General features: G+C 44.3%; 1 protein-coding gene across 3 annotated transcripts in view; it reads left to right on the top strand.

Annotated features, from left to right (window-relative positions):
• The first annotated feature begins 6668 nt into the window (after positions 1-6668).
• Positions 6669-22541, top strand: part of HTR2C (5-hydroxytryptamine receptor 2C) — a 189010-nt gene continuing 173137 nt past the window's right edge. For all 3 annotated transcript variants that reach the window (XM_077827098.1, XM_077827100.1, XM_077827097.1), the window contains exon 1: positions 6669-6801. The gene's annotated coding sequence lies outside the window, so the exon portion shown is untranslated. The remainder of the gene's footprint in view (positions 6802-22541) is intronic.

The raw sequence follows: 22541 nt of genomic DNA, 5'->3' as shown, positions 1-22541 counted from the left end.
TGTGAACGTGACCCTCCTTTCCTATGCGTTCAGGGGAAAATGCATCTTCTTTAAAAGGAGGGAATCAGTCAAAGGGGAGGTGACTTCTCCCAGTAAAAGCACTTGCAGCAGGAGCTTCCAAACACTGGCAGGAAGGGTGGGCAGTTTCATAGACTTCCCTACTCTCCTGTAATTGTCTGTTCATTATAAAACTAAAGTAGTCTGCACCATTATTATTTTTAATTGTATGGAGACAGTGTTCAAAATATACAAAGAGCATTCCAAATACAGAAGTAGACCCTCCCCAGAGAGTGTATGATCTAAAGGTGAAATCAGTGTGTAATTTCAATAGGCTTCCACATTGTGTCTTTAGTCTTATGTGGGTGATCTCTGTAATTAAAGCATCTGTAAAATCATCTGCTTTCTAACTTTCAAATGTTCATCTATGTGGAAATCGACAGTTGGGGAATGCTTATTGGTAGCTTTGTACAACTGGTTTTTGAGGGAGATGTCTTGTCTAAAAGTAATTGACTTATTAACTTCAGCTACATCACCTGTAAATACAAAAAATGTACTCTTCTGATCCACCTAGCTGTTTTTAAATTTTGTGCTATATCTTCACCTATGTGAGGTTAATTGACAGGTTTCAGAGTAACAGCCGTGTTAGTCTGTATTCGCAAAAAGAAAAGGAGTACTTGTGGCACCTTAGAGACTAACGAATTTATTTGAGCATGAGCTTTCGTGAGCTACAGCTCACTTCATCAGATGCATACCGTGGAAACTGCAGCAGACTTTTGTCTGGTTTGTGAGGTTAATGTATGTGTGTGGTTTTAGCAGTACTGTGGGGTGTTAGGAAGCAAAGGCTGATGAAGGACACTAAGTCATAAAGGTCGGGAGGGACAGATTGAAACACTGGGTCTACAGCGATATATCAATAAATACCAGGGAAATTAGCTCCAGCCAGCGGCCAGGCTCCGGGATGCTCGCCGGGGGGCCTGAAAGCCTTGTCTCCAGCTAGAGTGCTCAGGTCTTCCAGGCTTCCTTCCGCAGAACAGCCACTACTATCAGCAATCAAAAGGCCTGAGCTGGCTGGAAAGTAGGCAGGTTCCTGTTGGAAGCCTGTCCACGGTTCAGTGGAAGTTTGTTGAAATTGGACCTTTTTTGCAAACCATTTGGGTTTTGATGAATCAGCGTTTTCTGATGACAAGTCATTTCGCTGGAAAATTCCCACTCAGCTCCACGTGTGGCCTTGTTTTCTTGTGAAGAGGCTGTCGGAGCAGTATGTGAGGGAAGGGTCTCACTGGGCCTGCACTGAATGAACTCCATATGTGTTGCTGAGAACATTGGCAGGCCAGCTTTAATGATGGTATCATCGCAGTTTGGGGGAGTTTGAGATAGGGGAGGAAGGCTCATAACATCCAGCAGAGTGCTAAACACACACATCCATTCAGGCTGCTAGATGGGAGGATCTGGAGAATCCTGGCCAACACATGCAGAAGGGAGCTCAAAGCTGGTAGAAAAGGTTGTGACCAAAGCCGGAAGTCCTTACTCTCAGGCTTCTATGGAAGGACAGCAGGACTTAGCCCAAGATATTTTTTTAAACTTCCTTTTTATTAAAATGGCCCAGTACTGCCGAAGCACATAAAAATGATGGGCGAACCATCAGCCCTCGATTGAAATATCAGACACAAAGGGACAGATTTTCAGCTGGTGTCCATCGGAATACCTCTGTTGTCTCCGGTGGAGTTATGCTGATTTCCAACAGATGACAATTTGACCCCAAATCTTCAGATGAGGAGAAATATACCAGCTCTCGTCTAAACTCAGAGCAGCAAAATAGAGCATAGGGGACAGGGAGAAAACTGCAAGTCATTTGCATCATTTCAAAGTTATCATTATCTGCAACCAAGTTGACCCTTTGTTCTGCTTGTTCAGCTAGCAGTACACTGGGGGATCAATGGCCAAACAAAATAAACACATGGATCTAGCTGGAAGCCATCAATCCAGCATAGAGGGAAAACTCCCCTATCTGTCAAGGCTGGCAAATAACCCTCACCTCACCTTGGAATGGAAAGGGAAGGAGAACAGCATGGTACCAAACCGCAGCCATGAGCACAACACAAACACTTGGGCCTTGACCTATTCCCTGATACAGCAAAATCAAGGGCTTGAAGTCTGTCCTTAAGATTTTTATTTTAAGATGGTGTAATTTAAGAAGGAACCCAACCCCAGAACACACACGCAGGGTAAAGGACCTGCCCTTAACATCAGGCTAACATGGGTGGAGTTAGGGTTTTAAGCAGCGCAAGAGTTTTCCAGAAAGGATGGGTGGTCTAAGTAGATGCCATTTCACTAGCACTTCTGATTGCACTCAGCTGCTCCTTGTATCTTCCAAAGGTCTAAGGATGTGCCTTGCACAGTTCATTCCCTCTCAGCATTCAAACACAGAAGAAATAAGATAGGCAGCCTGAATTCACAAGCCACGAACTTTGATTTCGCTCTATGATGAAATCCTGGATGGCTACTAGCCATACTGTTGTTATTGGGATGACAGTAATGCTTAGAGGCCACACCTGAGATTAGCACTCCATTGTGTTAGGTGCTGAGCAAACACAATGAAGGGGAGACCCTGCCCCAAAGAGGGGAATTGATTTGCCCAAGGTCACTCAGCAGGTCAGTGGCTGATCTGAGAACAAAACTCAGGGCCTCTGATTTCCAGTTCAGTGTCCTAGCCATTGGAGCACGCTGCCTTCCAGCAGCACTGTGCTGGACCAGCGTACATTTCAGAGTTCCATAAAGACTAGTGCAGGAAATAGACAAAGGAAAATGACTGCTCTATGAATGTCATTCCATCACTTTTGCTGATACGGAGTTTGTCTCATTGCTGAGTACTGTTCACACTGAATAAGAAATGGTTCCTTTGTCAGCCTGACAATATATGAAAGGAGCTACATGAATACATGAAGGTGCCTTGCAGTAAATTAGACTTCTCTAAGTTCATAACTACAAGAAAATTAAAATGGAAAAGTGATTGCAGTAAGATCCTTTGTGACATGCTGCATTACATTAAATAAAATCCATGTTACTTGTTGAAGCAGTACCAAAGTGCTAAGCAATAATTGTTGCAGTCTTGAGACTCATGCAAAGCCAGCCCTTAAGGGACAGTTTCTGAGATATAAAATGAGAAGGGCTTCAGTGGTGTTTCCCATGATTTACACTGGTCTAAGATCTTCCACATTTATTATGAGTCTCATTATATTTGGTATTTTTTTTAAAGCATCAGCTCCTGGAGTTATGGAGAATATCAGTTTTCATTTTGAAAAAAGGGAGGTGCAGAGAAAAATTTACAAACACTTCAGGGCTCAAAACCCAGAGGTCAAGTAAACAGAACCCAGAATGTATTGTTTTAAAATATCATGATTTCTAAGGCAAGATCATGATTTTGGGGACCTGACTCATGATATTGGAACACTTGGGGTTGGCATTCTGACTATGGCTATAACTAAAAGAGTGGTCTAGGCCATGAAGAAAATGGAATAGCATGTTGGTGTGACATACATACTGGCTAAGTACAGTGTTTCTTTCCAGCATTCAGCGTTCTATCCTGGGCCCGTTCTGAAACCATGATGATGACGATAGTCTTTGCTCCTGTAGTGGCTTCATCAGAAAGCCTCACAACACACCTGTGAGAGAACTAATAGAGAACTATTGTAATCTTCAGATAGGGAAACTGAGGCACAGAGCTATTAAAGGGACACCAACTTAACACGTAAGAACATAACATACGGACATAAAAATGGCTATACTGGGTCAGACCAAATGTCCATCCAGCCCAGTATCCTGTCTTCCGACAGTGGCCAATGCCAGGTGCCCTAGAGGGAATGAACAGAACAGATAGTCATCAAGTGATCCATCACCCATTCCCAACTTCTGGCAAACAGAGGCTAGGGACACCATCGCTGCCCATCTTGGTTAATAGCCATTGATGGACCTATCCTCCATGAACTTATCTAGTTCTTTTTTGAACCTTGTTATAGACTTAGCCTTCACAACATCCTCTGGCAAGGAGTTCCACAGGCTGACTGTGCGTTCTGTGAAGAAATACTTCCTTTTGTTTGTTTTAAATGTGCTGCATATTAATTTAATTTGGTGACCCCTAGTTTGTGTGTTATGAGAAGGAGTAAATAACACTTCCTTATTTACTTTCTCCACACCAGTCATGATTTTATAGACCTCTACCATATCCTCCCTTAGTCATCTCTTTTCCAAGCTGAAAAGTCCCAGTCTTCTTAATCTCTCCTCATACGGCAGCCATTCCATACCCTTAATCATTTTTGTTGCCCTTTTTTGAACCTTTTCCAATTCCAATATCTCTTTTTTGAGATGGGGCGACCACCTCTGCACACAGTATTCAAGCTGTGGGCGCACCATGGATTTATACAGAGGGAATATAATATTTTCTGTCCTATTATCTATCCCTGTCTTAATGATGCCCAACATTCTGTTTGCTTTTTTGACTGCCGCTGCACATTGAGTGGATGTTTTCAGAGAACTATCCACATTGACTCCAAGATCTCTTTCTTGAGTGGTAACAGCTAATTTAAACCCCATTATTTTATATGTATAGTTGGGATTATGCTTTCCAATGTGCATTATTTTTCATTTATCAACACTGAATTTCATCTGCTATTTTGTTGCCCAGTCACATAGTTTTGAGAGATCCTTTTGTAGCTCTTCACAGTCTGCCTGGGACTTAACTATCTTGAGTAGTTTTGTATCATCTGCAAATTTTTTCCAGATCATTTATTAATATGTTGAATAGGATTGGTTCCAGTACAGACCCCTGGGGGGGCACCACTATTTACCTCTCTCCATTCTGAAAACTGACCATTTATTCCTACTCTTTGTTTCCTATCTTTTAACCAGTTACCAGTCCATGAGAGGACCTTCTCTCTTATCCCATGGCAGCTTACTTTGCGTAAGAACCTTTGGTGAGGGACCTTGTCAAAGGCTTTCTGAAAATCTGAGTACACTGGATCTCCCTTGTCCACATGCTTGTTGACCCCCTCAAAGAATTCTAGTAGAATAGTGAGGCAAAAACCATGTTGACTCTTCCCCAACAAATTATGTTCATCTACATGTCTGACAATTTTGTTCTTTACTATAATTTCAACCGTTTGTCCGGTACTGAAGTCAGGCTTACCAGCCTGTAATTGCCAGGATCACCTCTGGAGCCCTTTTTAAAAATTGGCATCACACCAGGGGGGAGGGATAGCTCAGTTGTTTGAGCTTTGGCCTACTAAACCCAGGGTTGTGAGTTCCATCCTTGAGGGGGCCATTTAGGGCAAAAATTGGGGATTGGTCCTGCTCTGAGCAGGGGGTTGGACTAGATGATCTCCTGAGGTCCCTTCCAACCCTGATATTCTATGATTTCTATGATTAGCTATCCTCCAGTCATCTGGTACAGAAGCTGATTTAAATGATAGGTTACAGACTACAGTTAGTAGTTCTGCAATTTCACATTTGAGTTCCTTCAGAACTCTTGGGTGACCATCTGGTCCTGGTGACTTATTACTGTTTAGTTTATCAATTTGTTCCAAAACCTCATCTAATGACACCTCAATCTGGGAGAGTTCCTCAGATTTGTCACCTAAAAAGAATGGCTTAGGTTTGAGAATCTCCCTCTCATGCTAAAGCCGTGAAGACCGATGCAAAGAATTCATTTAGTTTCTCTGCAACGGCCTTATCACCCTTGAGTGCTCCTTTAGCATCTCAATCGTCCAGTGGCCCCACTGGTTGTTTAGCAGGCTTCCTGCTTCTGATGTACTTAAAAAAATGTTTGCTATTACTTTCTAAGTCTTTGGCTAGCTGGTCTTCAAATTCTTTTTTGGGCTTCCTAATTATATTTTTACACTTTATTTGGCAGTGTTTATGCGCCTTTCTATTTTCCTCACTAGGATTTAACTTCCATTTTTTAAAGGATGTCTTTTTGTCTCTCACTGCTTCTCTTACTTTGTTGTTTAGCCAAGGTGGCTCTTTTTTGTTTCTCTTACTGTGTTTTTTTATTTGGGATATACACCTAGCCACCTGGAACAAAAAAAGAGTTTAAAGTAATATCAGGTCCGATGGCTGCCCTAGAATCTCCCTGCCAATCCTATTCGATTATTTTAAGAATATTTTCCCTCCCGTGTAGCTGTGGAAAAGACCCACAGGAAGAGCAGGGAAATATGACTGACCAAAGCCCACATCTGGCAGACATTGAGCAGATGTCTAACTTACACACTGGGTAATCCTGTTGACATGCACTCCAGGACTGTGGCATAACCACTTGGGGAAAACAGTGAAGCAAACTGTACACAAGTGCCATTGGGTGCACAAAGGTGGCTCCCTGAAAAACCTGTCAAAACATTCCATTGTTTTTAGTCTCTCTCAGTTGGAGCAATCTCGGGTGCTACTTGTAGCAGAAATAGGTAATGTGTGCTTTGGTTTTAAACTGTGTGTATGTTGTTCAGGGTCACACAGGGAGTCTGTGGTAGAAATGAGTGGCAAACCCAGGTTTCCTGACTCTCATTGTGGTGCCTTCCCCACAGTCCATCCTTATCTCTTGCCACATGTCCGTCCCTGGCCCAGAGGAAAGGGGTGGGGAAAGAACTGCGCTCTAGCTGCAGTGTGGCAAGGCTGTGGGTCTCGTTGCCGTAGCTGCCAGGGCCGTACTGTAAGACTTCTCAGAGCTGCTTTACTAGTATTTCGAAGAAGCCGCGTAGAGGCCCTCAGGTGGAGAGATGTCCAGAGAGCCGGCGAGATTAGAAATTGCTCCAGCAGGTATTTATTTACGGCCACCAGAGTTTCCTCTGTGGGCAGCGTGGGGACGATGAGTGACTGTGAGATGGGAAACGGAGTTTTCATTTTGTGGGCATGAAAGAGAAACGAGAAAAGCTTTCCAATGAGCTGTAGAAATCTCAGCCCGGGGAGGAGTGTCTGGGAACACAGGAGCAGACTTACCTGGTGTGTGACTGGGAGATGAGAGCCAGACAGACTGTTCTGGAGTGCGAATGAGCTGGCCCGCCTCACGCGGCATTCGCCCTCAGGTCTGCTGGAGCTGACACTGTTATGCTGGGTGTGAAGGAGGAGGGACAGGCGCGAGATCCCATCCAGGGGGCCACCACAGCTACAGACACCGGGGGGGAGGACAGAAGTGGGGCTGATGGGGGAGGGGTCTGTTCCCAACCCCCAATTCAGGCTTTTCTCACGGTGGAAGTTTAATCCTTCACATTTAAGGCGGCAAGCCTGAGATGGGGTTCAGTGACCAAAAACAGACCATAGGCAGAGAAGTCCGAGCCCAGGCATTGAGTAAAACATTTTATAATCAGAAAAGAGGCACCAGTGAATCAGCAATGAAACAAGCCTTTGGGACTTTCCCATAACTGTAAAGTAATTGAAGAATCTTGTGGGGAGCCCCAGACCCTCCTCCTGCCCTGGGTGGCGCACTCCAGGGGACGGGGACATGGGCCACAGACTGCTCTTGGGCCCCCCGGCCCTCTCCTGGTCAGGGGAAGGGCCTCGGGGGGAAGAGGAGGAACAAGGGATGGTTCCTTGGGAGTGAAGTAGGGGGGCAGGGGTAGGGCCACGGAGGGGAGGTGGTGCTCCTGCACGTGTCCTGCTTTTCCCTTTTGAAAAGTTGGTCACCCTACAGTGAGCTCAAGTGAATTGGAAAATCTTCCTTTCGAAATCTCCACTGAAACTCGAGGGGACAAGAGAACCCACTAATCCATGTCTTCCCCTTTGACATGGCACGGAAAATAGCCACACAAGAGACAAGTATGTTGGCAGCCCCACCATCTCTGCGTGGGGCAAAATTCCCCCATGTGGGCTCGTAGGGACAGCAAAGGTGTGTCTTTGCCCTGGGGTCATCTGAGTATTCCCTGCCATTGCCAGAGCCCTGGGCATCGGTGCATCACGGTCCCTCCTGTTCTCTGCCTCTGAGACAACCATTTTGTCTTCCTGATTCTTGGGCTTGCTGTGGAGGTGCGGCTGGTGCTCAGTGGCCTGTGATGTCCTGGAAATCAGACTAGCTCTCATGATTCCTTCTGGCCTGAAACTCTGTGACTGTATCTAAACAAATTATGTTGTGGTTCGCAGTAAAAAACACCTTGCCTTAAATGACCATTAACAAAAGGCAATAGTATGTTTCTTAATTGCTGTTGTTGAAGCCTGTAAATTAGTCTGCCTTTATATGGGATGGAATTTGTCCCAAAGAGTGCACTTCTAAGATTTTCTGTAGCTGCTTCCTTGCACATGAACAGGGCACTGGTATGACCTTCTGTTGTATGCAGAGAGTAACGGCGTTGCAAACCTGGCCATAATAAACAAAAGATCTGTGCTAATGTACTGCGGCATTACCAGGGGTGGGGGCCATGATATTCAGATGGGACTAGTGATTTCGAGTGCCCAGTTTGAGACATCTTAAAGGGGCCCTGTTTCTGGAAGTGCTAAGTCGTAAACCTCTGAAAATCAAGGGCGTTTCCAATTGAGGGCCCAGACTCACTAGTCGCTTTTGAAAACCTCAGCCAGTATTTTCATTTAAAGAGGGCACTACAGAAGTTTTTTTTTGCTAGTGGGTCATTGTATCTTTATTTGGGCATGTCACAGGGTACGCCTGCCCTGTAGCGCCCCCTGCTGGCTAGTGAGGTTCAGTTGAGACCCAGCCAAGTTTCCTCTTCCCAAGTCCATGCAATCCAGCTGTTCAAAAAAATTCCTCCTTCTGGGGTCCAGTTTATTAAGTCCTCCACAAAGTCTTTCAAAAGAAAAGTCAGACTTACCAAGTCTTCACACCAGTTTCAGCTGGGCCCAGCCCATTCCCTGGTGCTCTGTCTTCTCTTTAAGAGTTCATTTCTTTCATCCCAGTCCCAAATGGGGCCCAGCCCTGCCTCCCTGCACGTCTGTCTCCCTGCTCTCCCAGCACCACTGCCTGGAGTTTGGCCTTCTCCACAGGCCTTCCCTCCTGGTGTCTTCTCCCTGCTGACTCAGGGCCCTGCAAGAGCCTTCTGACTCCTGCAGTGTCTGCAGGCATCTGCCTACAATGGCCTCCCCTTTCATAAGGCCCAGGTGCCTTCCTTTAAGCCTGTTGGGCAGCAAGTGATCAGTCCAAGGATGCTGGACCCTGCCCCTCTCAGAGAGCCAATCACTCTATAACAGGGCGCCCCAGTCGTCTTTGGGGTCCCGGTTCCACTGCTTTCTGATTTTCCTTGCCTTTGTCACATGCAGGCTGAGCAGATGCCCTCAGTCCCAGCGCCCAGTGCAGATTATCAGATGATTTGATGAAAACGGAAGGATCTCGGCCATGCTGCCATCACTGGTGAGGTGTTTCACAAGCTCAGGGGCTTGTCTACGTGGGGAGTTCAGACAAATTTCCTAAAGGTGTGAAGTTATTGGGCATAAATTAAAGTGCTTTAAACCCCCAAGTGAGTTCTCTCATTGAGAAGTAAAGTGGCCTTAACTCACTGTAGCTTAATCCCCCCAGCTGAATCCTCAATCAGTCTCTTGAGTATTTCCACGCTATCTAGTCCTGCCCTAAAAGTAGATTATCCTGAATTCTGGGCCTCTTGCTACATGGTTTCATAATTAAAGCTAGCAAACCTCCAGCAGGTTTTATGACATTGCTGGCAAGGTCACTGGCTGTGTGGAAGTAAACGAGGGAGTCAGACACGGCGGATTGCAGACATGTCTGTTCTTGGATGTGTCTAAAGAAGGAAGCAACGTGCACATTGTCCTTTGGCAGCCCTCCTGTGCTTATAGGTTTGAGGAGGGGGTCTCTGGACCTACTCCTGCCTGTTGCGCTGGGTGTTAGCAATGGGAAGGGGTTGTGCAAAGGATTTGACCATTCAGGGGTCCCGTGGTTGGACTATGTTTCTGTGTATTTAAAATGTTACTGTCAAAGTATACCGTAAGCAGCTACGTGCGAGCCACTATTGTGGAGTTCATACACGTCAGCTGAGTAAAGTATTGATTTGCAGTTTAAAGGAATGGTTACAGGAATGTCCAAAGAATACACCTAACATAAATGATGCAAATAGGTGTGCAGAATGCCCAAGAAGTTTCACAGGAAATGATGTGAATAGGAAGCACAGAGAGACTTACAATCTCGTCACACGGCTAATAGGGAGTCAAGCAGTTCTGTGCTGAAATAAATCAGTTTGTGGTGAGTGGCAGGCAGGTAGGGGAGCCAGACTACAAGTAGGTCTTTTTCTATGTGAGGTAGGTTTCTGCAGTATGTGGGGTGGCCAGTGTTATTTCTCTGGAAAGCCAGGTTAATTTTGTGTTGGTATTTTCATTTGGGTTCAAGGTTGGCTGTGTTGCTTTGTGTTCTTCTGTATGCTGTATGCAGTTACTTTGCCCATCTTTCCTCACACCAGCCCTGGGATTTGCAGATTTGGACTGTAGTTTGATCTCTGTGTCTTATTTCTTGGGTTTTGTCTAGTCCCATCTGAAACCAAGGCCAGTCTCTGTGGTGACACACTGCCTAGCAGCCCCACGGAAATGTAAGGGAGTGTGGCACTTACAGAGGACAGGGAATCCCTGCCTGCGTCCCGCACTATGCAGTGCCAAAGTTTTCTAGAGTAGATCCTTAGAGCTGGGAGAGGCAGCTGTGGTTTAGCGGCCCCGGATGGCGGAGCAGCTCTGCAACTGCTGCTGTCTTCTCCATTCACTTTTTGGAAATAATTCTTCTGCTTCTTCTGCACCTCTTTGCTTCTATGGCCTCATCTCATGGTCAGCCCCGGGTGGCACAGTAGCAGGTGCAGTGTCTCTCTGGAGTCCAGACAGGGGTTGCTGCCTTTTCCTCTTGGGTCTGGCTTCACTTTTCCCCCCAGCCACTGCTGGCCGAGGCGTGAGGAGCCGAGCGCTGGTGTAGCACTGTGATTCCTTGGATGGCTCCTCTTGGTGCTGCCACGAGATGCTTCAGCTGGCCTACACCTTCACAATTAGACAAGATTGTGACGCAGGTGTGATGGTGAAATAACTTCCCTACCGTCCAAACAAGGGATTCTGCATAACTCTATTGGGTAAGCAGCTCATTAATGAATTGGAAATCATCTGTGCATAAATGTTTACAGTGCCCTGACTGTGACGTTGCATGCCATATGCTTTATGAAAATATGCTTATGAATGTGAATATGATGTAACTGGAATATGCTTTATGCAAAAGGTCTCTTGTAAAGTATCATTACAAAGCGTATAATCTACTGAGTGTGTTCAACCTATTTGTATGAATGTATCACTCTTGTATCTGAAATTAGGAATATGAAATATAACTCTGACGTCCTCTTGTAATTATGCAAAGTGTGGGCCATTAATGGTGGCTTGGAATCTTGATGGCCCCCATTAACCAGGATAATTGGTTGTAAATGGCTCTGTTTACTTGTAAGCCTTCTTGTGTTCCTGTAAATCAGGCCAGGAAGAATGGCTTGGGATCTCACAGGACATGTGACCATGTCACCTTGTACTTGAATGCATCTTAAACCTGGTGCTTTTCCATTTAGAAGGAGGCGTAGAGACAAAAGATTTCCACCTTGTGCCAAAGCTATAAAAGGGGGTGGAACAGAACAAAGGGGGCTGCAGTCATGAGAAATCCCCTAGTTACCACCTGAGCTGGAACTAACAAGAACTGCACTGGGTAAAGGATTGGGCTCAGACTAAGAAGGAGTCTAGTCTGTGAAAGAAGCTTATTGGACCATCTCTGAGGGTGAGATTTACCTGTATGCAGTTTCTTAATGTATTAGGCTTAGTCTTGTGTGTTTTGGTTTATTTTTCTTGGTAACTTACGTTCTGTCTGTTATTACTTGGAACCACTTAAATCCTACTTTTTATACTTAATAAAATCACTTTTGTTTATTAGTGAACCCAGAGTAAGTGATTAATACCTGGGGGAGCAAACAGCTGTGCATATCTCTCTATCAGTGTTATAGAGGGTGGACAATTTATGAATTTACCCTGTATAAGCTTTATACAGAGTAAAACGCATTTATTTGGGGTTTGGATCCCATTGCGAGCTGGGTGTCTGGGTGCTGGAGATAGGTGACCTGCTGAGCAGTTTTTGGTTAATGTCTGCAGCTTTGGGGGCATGGACCAGCCCTGGGTCTGTGTTGCAGCAGGCTAGCATGTCTGGCTCAACAAGGCAGGGTTCTGGAGTCCCAAGCTGGCAGGGAAAACGGGCTCAGAGGTAACTTCAGCACGTCAGGTGACCGTCCCAAGGGGGTCTCTGTGACTAAACCCGTCACACTGACGACCTACGTGCAGAAGCTTCAAATGGCATTTGGAATTAGCTGGATTGGTACATAACATTCAGCAATATCACAATGCCTTCTCGTTCGAGTTGATTAGTCTCCAGCTATCGTAACCTTTATGTTGAAATGATCCCAAGTCATATTAAGTCAGTTAAGGTAAGGGTGCAATAAAAGCCAACTTAGCTTTCAGGTTTGAGCCTCTCTGCTGGCTACAGAAAACGTATTTAGTAGAAGACCGTGAGGTGACACGCTGAGTAATAAAATCAAACTTTACTTGAAAGAAAAATGATTAGTTGAGGAAACAGACCTACAACTACCACTTAGACTGTGCGACGGTTATAGTTACACTCCAAGATGAAATGATATATCAATGGGAGATCAGTCCACTGACAACAGAGTGCACTGCAGCCTTTTAACCCTGGAACCTAATGGTACCAGTTTGCTACTAATCGGAGCTCTCCTGCCATCTAGCAAGGCTACTCCTTTTATAACCACTAAAATACTAATTAACATTAAACGGTCCCTTATTTTATATATATAATTGTATGTATATAATTACATTTCCACCAGCTCCCTGTTGGCTCTTGACATTGCACATGATTTAAATTAACATCTGTATCAGTGTCCTCCCATCTTATCAACACAGATAGCTTTAAAAATATCACAATTCTCAAAAACACTCATTGAAAACCTTGCTCAGACGAGCTATACCCAATACACAGTAACAATATTACTGTGGGACAAGTCCTTGCTAACGTCTGTTTTCCTGACTTGTTGCCTACAACTTATCTCTAACTTCTGCTCACACTAGCAGGCTCAGGTTCCCGTGCACCTTTATGCTTAGGCTAACTTTAGGGTGAAGCCTAATTCCTACTTACCACAGTTTATAGGCTACACTGCTCAGCCTTAAATGCAGGTGCAGGGAAGCTGGATTAATGCATTCATCCGTCATAATGCAACAGCACAACACACACAGCCACTGAGAGCGGAATTAGGAATTAGAGCGGCAGGTCAGAGCCGGCCATTGGGGTCCAGGGCTTAATGAGCTCTGGAGGTGCAATGTGCTATTGAAATGCAAAATAGTGTCCTCTCTCTTAGCTAGAACCAGGCTCTCTCCAATGTGGACCCCGTTTTAATACAGAGGTTGCCTGGAGGACTGTTGGGGCTGCAATCAGGTCTGTAGCACCTACCGCAATTACTTACATGGGAAGGGAACATTGGGAAAGTACTTAGTGTGGGCTTAGTTGTCTTCAAATGCAAATTAGCACCTGGGAATGAGAAGCCGAGGACCCAGCACTGTGTGAGCAGCTGTCTCTCCCCAGACCCAGTGAGAGTTCCATGGGCCAGCCGTGTTCCACAGGCCACACTTGGAGAATCGCTGTTAGACCCTGTTGGGTTCTCCTCCGACCGGAATGTGAATTCTTCTTCGTGTAAATCCTGATGTCAGAAAAACTGGAATACTTCGGGATGTTTATTTAGGAACCTTCTTTACTTTCAGTTAATTAGCTGTTGGAAAATATGCTAATACCAACATAAACATGATTTAAAAATAAACATGCTTGTTCTGTTCTGAATTAAATCCTTCTTTTGATCCTCTCAGTCTTAAAAGCTGGAGATTCTAATGTACATAAATCTGGGGGGAGGAGAGGGAAAACAAACCGCATTAGTTGTAATACGAGGGTATCTGTGGAACGCGGATGAGGTGCTGATCACACAGGGCCAGATCCTCAACTGGTGTAAACCCTCATACATGGAACTACAATGACTTACACCAGTTGAGGATCTGGGCCTTGAACTAAATGTGTTCTTCTTACCAGATCACTAAAGGAGAAACTGTGAAATATGCCATTTTACATAGAGTTTTACAAGCTGTGCTAGCTTTTTATTAATTTTATGTGCGATTAGTAGTCGCATCACATAAAAGCGGTAAGCACTTTCTCCCAGATAGGTTTGTAATGTATGTCTGTGCCTCAGTCATAAATACTCATAGAAAGGAGAGCAAGAGACCGGTACATAAAGCAAATCACTCTTGCTGTACCCTTCTGGGTAATATCAGTGTGAAAAAGAAAACAGTTTATCACTCAGATGGTCTCTTGTCCATACAAGGCCCATGTAAATAAAACAGAAAAGAAAAAACTATACATGGGTGTAGTATGTGATTCTACTGTGAAATTTTAACGAGGAAGCCAGTGTGCACTTGATACTTCCAGATCAGAACAGTCAGTGCTGAGGAATGTAGCTAAGATTTGGTTGTGTGACAAAGGAGAGCAGCTATCTTTCAGGGTTTTACTTTCGGAGGTGTCTATTGGAATTTGAATTGAATTTTGTCTGGTGTCTTGGCTTGGAACTTAATCATTTTCTTTTTGTAGCTTGATCCTTAATTTTTAAATGGATTGAATTGTACCATGCAAGGTCTTGTGGCTGGAAGAGTTTGGTGAGATGCAGACGCAATGCCTTTCTCAAGGTACAGTATTTAATTGAGGAATGCTAATGCTATTACTTTCTTTGTAATATTTTCTAGAAACTTTCCTGCCAGTAGTAATTATTCAGTTCTAGACTTGATGGATTATTTATTTTATTATGCTTTGAAAACAGTCTTACCTTTTGATCTTCATTACTCTTCAACATCTTATCACCATGAACTTAGGTTGGTGAACTGGTTAAGGGCATAGTACAGGCATGATAAGATTTGCTTTGCTCGAGAGACAAAAAACAGTTAATATTTATCAACATTTACAAAATTCCATGGCTAGGTTCAATTTCAAACAGCAGGGGGAGATTGTTGTATAATGTTATTTCCTTCGTAAATGACATTACAGAATTTCTTTGATTACACATCTTTTGGGTTTTGAAAATATATAATTTATTTTGGATGTTGGATTGTAATGAGCTTGCTGGCATCTCATCAGATTATTTCCAACTGGCAGCAAGACCTGGGCCATGATTAGAGTTTGTTTTTCATTTTTGGTTGTGTTTCCAATTGCTTTACTCTTTGATTAGTCCAACAGTGCGATGAGAAGACACTTTCCTGTACCTTGGAGCCTGACCATCTTTTGCTACGCTCTTTCTAGCTCCCCCAGACTGGGTCAGTACTTGGATGAGGGAGCTGCAGGGAACAGCACATATCTCCAGGCCACAGGAGTTCGTATGTTGATAAGTCAGTTGATGATTCGTATGTTGATGGTGACGCTGCTCTCTGTGTTGGTTTTGAGCCAGTGCTTGGAGGCTGTGCTGGGGGAATTGTGCTGATGGACATACTGTCTTTTGTATAGTTTGTCTTTTGAAAATGAGGTTCACTGGACAGATATCTGCTGCTGCCATTGCACAAGGATGGTAAGTTCCCAGCTGTGGAGCAGAGACCATCCTTTTTGTGCATAGATTTTCACTTTCCCACGTGAAAGGGGTTTAGGCAGCTGGTCCCTCTACTTCATCACTTCTCCATCCCTAGGCCCACAGAGTGGACAGAGCCAACAAGGATATATTAGGGCTGCATTTGCATTTGAGTAAAAACCCCTCTGTGCGGTGGAGGTTTCCTTTATGTGGCAAGGAGGGGATTCATGGGAAGTCACAGGTTGACTTCACGGAAGTCAAAGGATGTGGGCAGTGAGTCCTAGAGCTGCGACAGAGGACCAGGGCCTCTGTGCCTCCAGCAGATCTCCAAGGATCCACAGGTTCCCGGGGGCAGAGGGACATAGCCCCAGCAATTGCAGTTATCTGATTATATAACAGATTATCGTGTATCAGAAAATGTATTTTAAAAAGCCTTCGCTCGACGAAATTAGCAACTAAAACATCATCCTTCCAGTTCTTTCACAGCAAGGACATTACAAATAAAGCCCTGGTGGAGGCTAATGCAACACTGAATTCCATGAGATGGGATTCAAATGAGATCTTTGTGAATTAAAGAGATTAATCCTAACATTTACAGCAGCTGTCGCTCTTTCCATTGGGGATTTAAATCTTGCTGCTCCGGAATTGGCATGCAGACCGCAAACTCAGCACACATTACAGAAGACAAAAATGGAGATTAATTATAAATCATGCTGTGTGAAAAACGATATTATTCTGAAAACTTTAGGGAACTATTATATATTGTGTGAAGGTTTTAGAGGTTGGCTTGTGGTCTTACAAAGAAATGTATATGGGTGGCAGAGGTGAAAGTAAGCCGGTCCGGTCCGGTCTTGCGTACCAGCAAGAGCCGGCACACAGCTGACCATACTGGCAGGGGGGAGCTTCTCCAGGCTGGCGATTTAAAGGGCCCAGGGCTCTCAGCAGCAGCTGGAGCCTCGGGCCCTTCAAATCGCTGACAGAGCCCCTCTGCCAGAGCCCAGGGGTAGTGGCGGTGGCTGGGAGCGCCGGGGCTCTGGTGGTGATTTAAAGGGCCTGGGGCTCCGGCCGACGCTCCTGCAGCAATGTCCCAGGCCCTTTAAATCTTGATTTAAAGGGCCCGAGGGATTTAAAGGCCCCGCCCCTTCTGGTTGAGGTCCTGCCCCTTCTGGACAGCTCAGGACTCCAGTTTACCAGTAAGTCCTTTAAATTACTTTTAGCCTGATGGGCGGTTAGGCAGCTCAGACAGGCTGTACTTTTTTGGTATAAGGATGAGTTGCTAACTCACTCTGTTAGTTTCCTTCTTTTGAAAAGTTCTTCAGTGTGAACAGAAAACAGTCATTCCTCATTGAAGGTCTTCATGAATCTCCATTTACTGATACTGATTGCTATATAGAGACGAGGCAAAGCTACAAGGTTTTATCATACTGAGATCTGGAGATTGTGCGAAACATTTACTACATAATAGTCAAAGTGTGTGACGCATGAGGACTATACATTGCAATAATGTTTCCGTTACTTCTTGGGCCCTACCTTTATATCCTCCCTAGGTCACAAGTGAGCATGAGTTTGATTGGCTCATTCTAAATGCTGTTGGATATTCATTCACATAAGACCTCCACATAGCTTGCACAGCTGAGCATGGTTGTCTATGGAGACTCTTGGGGCTACAATATTAAAGCTTGATCCAAAGTCCATAGAAGTGAACAGGAGCCTTTCCGCTGATTTCAGTGAGTCTGGCTCAGGCCGTTAGTAGGTCAGGATGGTGGTGTATTTTTAGAGTTTTTATGGAAGTTTACGTATCTCCTGTCTCCCCTGCTCCTGGATCTTGCAAAACATTTTGAAATATTAAACCAACAAAAGTGTAGCATTAAGAGAGCACAAAGTACTTTATGAAGTGAAAGTACAATACTGCCTTTATAGCTCATATCTGTAAATGCATATAATATAGTCCAACATGATCAGACTAGTTTGGTCTCATTTTTATTCTTTCTATAGAATTTAGCAGTCCTTAGTCCGGAGATCAATAATGTGAAGTGAATCCCGCTCTTATCCTCTTTTCAGGCATTGCACTTATTTCTTATCAGTTCTGGTTTCTGACTGCTTTTAAAGCCTCAAGTTCTTCCTTTCTGAAACACTTTAATGTTCTCATCTGTCTGACAAGCTGTAGTAGGGTCGTAGTCTTCATTAATGCAGTTCTCTAGGAGGTATCTACCAATGTTAAATAAGTCTTTAAAACATTGAATAAAGTTCTAGTTTTCTTCATGAATAAAGTTTTACCTCTGCAGTTATTTTTACCGTGAAATGATATTCATATTAACAACTAGGAATTTTTTCTCCTGGGAAGTAGTAATATGATTGTAGGACAAAGTACCTAACTAAAAGAGGATTTTATACTACTTGTGTGTGGGGAGGGGTGTTTGCAAGAATAAATGTCTTACAATTTGAAAAAGGTCATTTAAACAAACTAAGCATTTGATACTTTGGAGGCATATGATTATATGTTGTTTTCTGATCTGGGTTTAGGATTTTTCTCATTAACTTTTGCGTATAAAATTTTTCATTGAGGTGGAGTCAAATTTAAAATTATGAAAAATATGAGAGTAAAAACTAAACCAAAGGGCTTCTGAACAAATTATGTCTGGTATTGTGGAGCTCAGGACCCCCAAATTAATGAACTTGGCTGCCATAGAGTATAACAACTGGGAACAGCAGATTTCAGTTCTTAACTATGGTGATGTGAATAACGTATTGCAATTTCATGTCTGAGCTTGGCATTTCAGATACATAATGTAATATGCCATGAGCGTTATCAGTCCCTTGAGGCAATAATAAGGGTCTGTACATCGGAGGAATGAGTTAGAATTAAGAAAATGGAAATTTACACTGAATATCTGAAAAAACGTCCCAAATGGCCTGTGGAATTGGGAAGTAGGAAGTGCCTCATTGCTTGGAGGCATTTAGGTCCATTATGGAAAACAAACTGATATACTGTAGGTTGCAATCCCAACCTGCCAGGGGAATGGACTCTGAACTAATAAAACCATAGCTGCTGGAGCTGGAGAGCTCTGTCGGGCTATGGGTACATCCCTTTAGCATTAACAGAAGTTGGTACATTCATGAAGGAGAGAGTACACTCCAAAGTCTTTCTAAATGATTTCAGATATATTTTTCTCTATTCTTCCAATGTTTTGTACTTCCATAATCGCTTTCCTGGCAGCGATAATGCTTTGAGCCCATTGCCAGTTTTAAGGTGTTGGAGATAAACCTTATCAGAATGAGATCTGTTTCTGAAAAGACAAAACAGCAATTTTTGCAAAAAGAAGCTACAGGAAATGATAACATTGCAAGAATGCAGGAACTTACTATTGCATTTAATCCACAAACTGCACAGTAGATTTTTAGGATGAATGTTTAGGATTTTTGTTTTCATGTTTCTCTGTGCAGCCATGAGGACTAGACATTTTCTTTTAAAATTAAGATTGTGATTCTCACATAATCACCTGACTCCAGGAGTTGAGGCTTTAAGAAAAACACCAAATATTGCAAGACGGATGATGAAGTTGCAAGAGTTGGCAATGCTATTCCCTTAGATCTAAAATTAAACCCTTCCACTAATCTAACTGTTCTGTAATTCTTATGGTTATCATCAAGGCTCCATTTGGGCAACTCATATCCAGGGGCTTTTCTCCTTGGCTAAGAGTCAGCTTTCTATCCTTTAGGTACTTCTGCAGCCCCATCATCATAGTGTCTGAGCACCTCACAATCTTGTATCGAGTCATCCTCACACACTCCGGTGCAGCAGGGAAGTGCTATTATCCCAATTTTCCAGAATAGACTAAGGCCAAGGTCATACAAGAGGTCTGGGATGGAGTGGAGAATTGAAACTGGGTCTCCAAAGTCTCAGGCGAGTGCCCTAACCATGCTTCCTCCCCACCCTTTACTTACTTCTGCCACATTTTGAAGACGCTCTACCTGATTCTCTACTGCCCTGTGCCTTGTGTAGCCATTGACACTGGGGCCAAGTGGGTGTAAAGCTCTCAGGACAGTAGCATTTTACATCCACTTTGCTGTGACTCCATCGGGTGCAGGGCTGTAGAAAATCAGAACCCAAATTACTTGGAAGCCAGACTCCTTAGTCACATCTCAGACCCCCAGTCTGCCCTGCACACGTCCTCTCGTTCTGGGTACAGCTATTTCCCTTCAGCTGACCCCAGTGAGGCCCACGGTTGGTGTTGTACCATCTCCAACTTTCTGCTGAGCCATTTGTCTCCTTCCGGTCAGTAAGGCTGCTCCCACCTGGCATCGATCGCACTGTCACTGTCAGAGTGGTGCTTATTGCATGTCCCACTTCTTCCACGCTGCTCTAAGTCAGTGGTTCTCTACCTTTCCAGACTGCTGTACCCCTGTCAAGAGTCGGAGGCCTGAGTCCTGCCGCCAGGGGCTGACGCACGTAACTTAGCTTTGTGGGGGGGACCCTGTGGCGTGGGAACGTCTGTTTACTTAGCTGTACCCAAGGCAGGTTAAACACGGGGACTGAACTGTCCAGCTGAAGAGAGATTAAAACAATCTTTCCTGCGAACATTCCCAAGGGCCTCACAGGCGTGTTTCATGCCCTTTCCACCTGACCCATTGCTACCTACCAAGCAGTTGCCCTGCTTGCCACCCCCTAATGCCAGCCCTGCACTTGCAACTTCCCTAAACCGTCCTGCAACACCCTCACCCCCTTCTGGGGTTCGCAACCCCCAGGTTGAGAAACACTATTTTAGATGAGTTGATGTACCCCCTGGAAGACCTCTGCCTACCCCAGGGGTACACGTACTTCTGGTTGGGAGCCACTGTTCTAAATCATTCCTTTTTCTCATCACAGTCCTCCTGGTAGGTAGCAATGGGTCAGGTGGAAAGGGCATGAAACACGCCTATGAGGCCCTTGGGAACGTTCACAGGAAAGTTTGTCTGAATCTTTCTTCAGCTGGACAATTCAGTCCCCTTGTTTAACCTGCCATGGGTACAGCTAAATAAATAGACTTCCTCTGACTCCCCCCGCCCCGCCCAGCTGTTTGTGTCTCTTAAGCAGGTTAGAAGTTTTATTTAACATGTTCAGGAGGGACGGAAAGGATGGTGAATTGCTGCTGCAGGAACACCTGTCCCTTTCCTGCACTGCTCCCTGAGCACACGTTATCCAACACAGCGTACAGTGGCCATGTCTCTCCATGGCTGAAGGAGATGTTGGTTTAGAGAAAGTCCCCTCGCTTTTCTTGGATTCAGGCTGGAAGTTCCTGGCATCATGAACGTTTTTAGATGTGATGATTCAGTATCAAAAGCAGGTCTGTGGGTTGGTCAGAAATGTCTTCTGATCGGCGAGAGATGCTGCTTCCCCTGCATGCATATGGAGTCTCCCCGGAGCACTTGCCATGGGACTCCCTGCAGGATACCTGGAGTGTCCAGGCTCCAGCATTTTACTGGCAAATCAGTCTGAAGACTTTTTTTTAAACTGCATCATAATAAATGGATAAATGACATTTCACTGCCAAGAATAAAACTCTACTCAGAGACAGACAGGTGCATTGGAAATCATACGCAAAACTGAATCCAAGACTAGTCCGAGGCCTCAGATGTTATTTATTATTACTTTGCATTCCTACAGCACTTTCTATTAGATGATCCCAAAGCACTTTATGAACAGTGAATTAAGGTTCCGTGGACCTCTCTGAGCAGACCAGTACAACACCAAAATACATGGTAGAGCCTGGTGGATGCCCTGTGCACCTGAGCACTCCTCTGAAGTAGGGTAGAAGTGTCCCCATTTTGCAGATGAAGAACTGAGGCACAGATTTGAGGTGGCTTTTCCAAGGGATGGATTAGCATGTGGCTGAGCTAGGATAAGAACTTGGATCTCTTGACTTCCAGTTCTGCACTTTACAAATTCACACCAGTAGTTCCCCCAAAACACTAGGAATTCACTTGAGACCTCAAATTTGAAGTTTTCCTTTAAGTGAATTTGGTGCTTCCTGACGAGGCCCTAAAGGATGTTCATCCACAGATTCATAACCACTCTGCATGTTATTTGCAGTCTCTGTGTAAAGGGTCAGAAATTAGTAAAACAACTGTGGTAGAATTGGCTAAATGGGTTACGAGTAATTTAGGTGATGACATAGTTGGCCAGTCTCATGAGCAGAGTTCTCCACTTTGGCGCACTCGATCAATTATAACTGGTTGGTAGTTGTCTGTCTTGCTGCATGAGCTTAGTTGTGTAGGGCCTGAGCTTGGTGGGCACGGATAGAAGAGTTTACTCCCTGTTTCCTGGTGATAGAGGCACTACTTCCTTCATCCTGCACACATTCCAGACAGCTGCTTTCATCGTGTCGGGAACTTGGACAGGCTGAGTCATGCCGTGACGCGTGGAAAGAATGGCCAACTAACATTAAAATAGTTCTTTGTGATAATAGCAGATAGTTTGGGGTTTAAAATGACTTTTTATTGTTTCTGCATGCTGGAAATTAAGTATCATTAAAAGTATAGGCTGTTAAAACACATGAATAACCTGCCGCAACAACACATGAATAACCTGGCTTAGACAGGAGATACACACACACACACGCACATCTGAGTGCAGAGTGTTGGCTAATGAGTTTTAGTAAGACACTGAAAATGCTACGTGTGAATAATGGACCAGATTCTCCCTGCTGGGCATCGTTTACACTGGCATAAAGTGAGTTGAAATGATACCAGGACAGAACGATTGTGATTTACCCCCATTTTCATAAAGTCATAGATTAAAAGGTCAGAAAGGACCATTGTGATCACCTACTCTGTCCTCCTGTATAACACAGGCCATAGGACTTCCCTGAATAATTCCTGTTTGATCCTTTAGAAAAACATCCACTCAGTTGCCTGTGATGGGCAATATGTCACATCCCTTGATAAATTGTTCCAGTGGTTAATTACCCACAC

The sequence above is a fragment of the Eretmochelys imbricata genome, chromosome 9 (genome assembly GCF_965152235.1).
Source record: "Eretmochelys imbricata isolate rEreImb1 chromosome 9, rEreImb1.hap1, whole genome shotgun sequence".
Taxonomy (NCBI): Eukaryota; Metazoa; Chordata; order Testudines; family Cheloniidae; genus Eretmochelys; species Eretmochelys imbricata.
The sequence above is the reverse complement of the archived record's forward strand: the minus strand, read 5'-3'. Positions and strand labels throughout refer to the sequence as shown.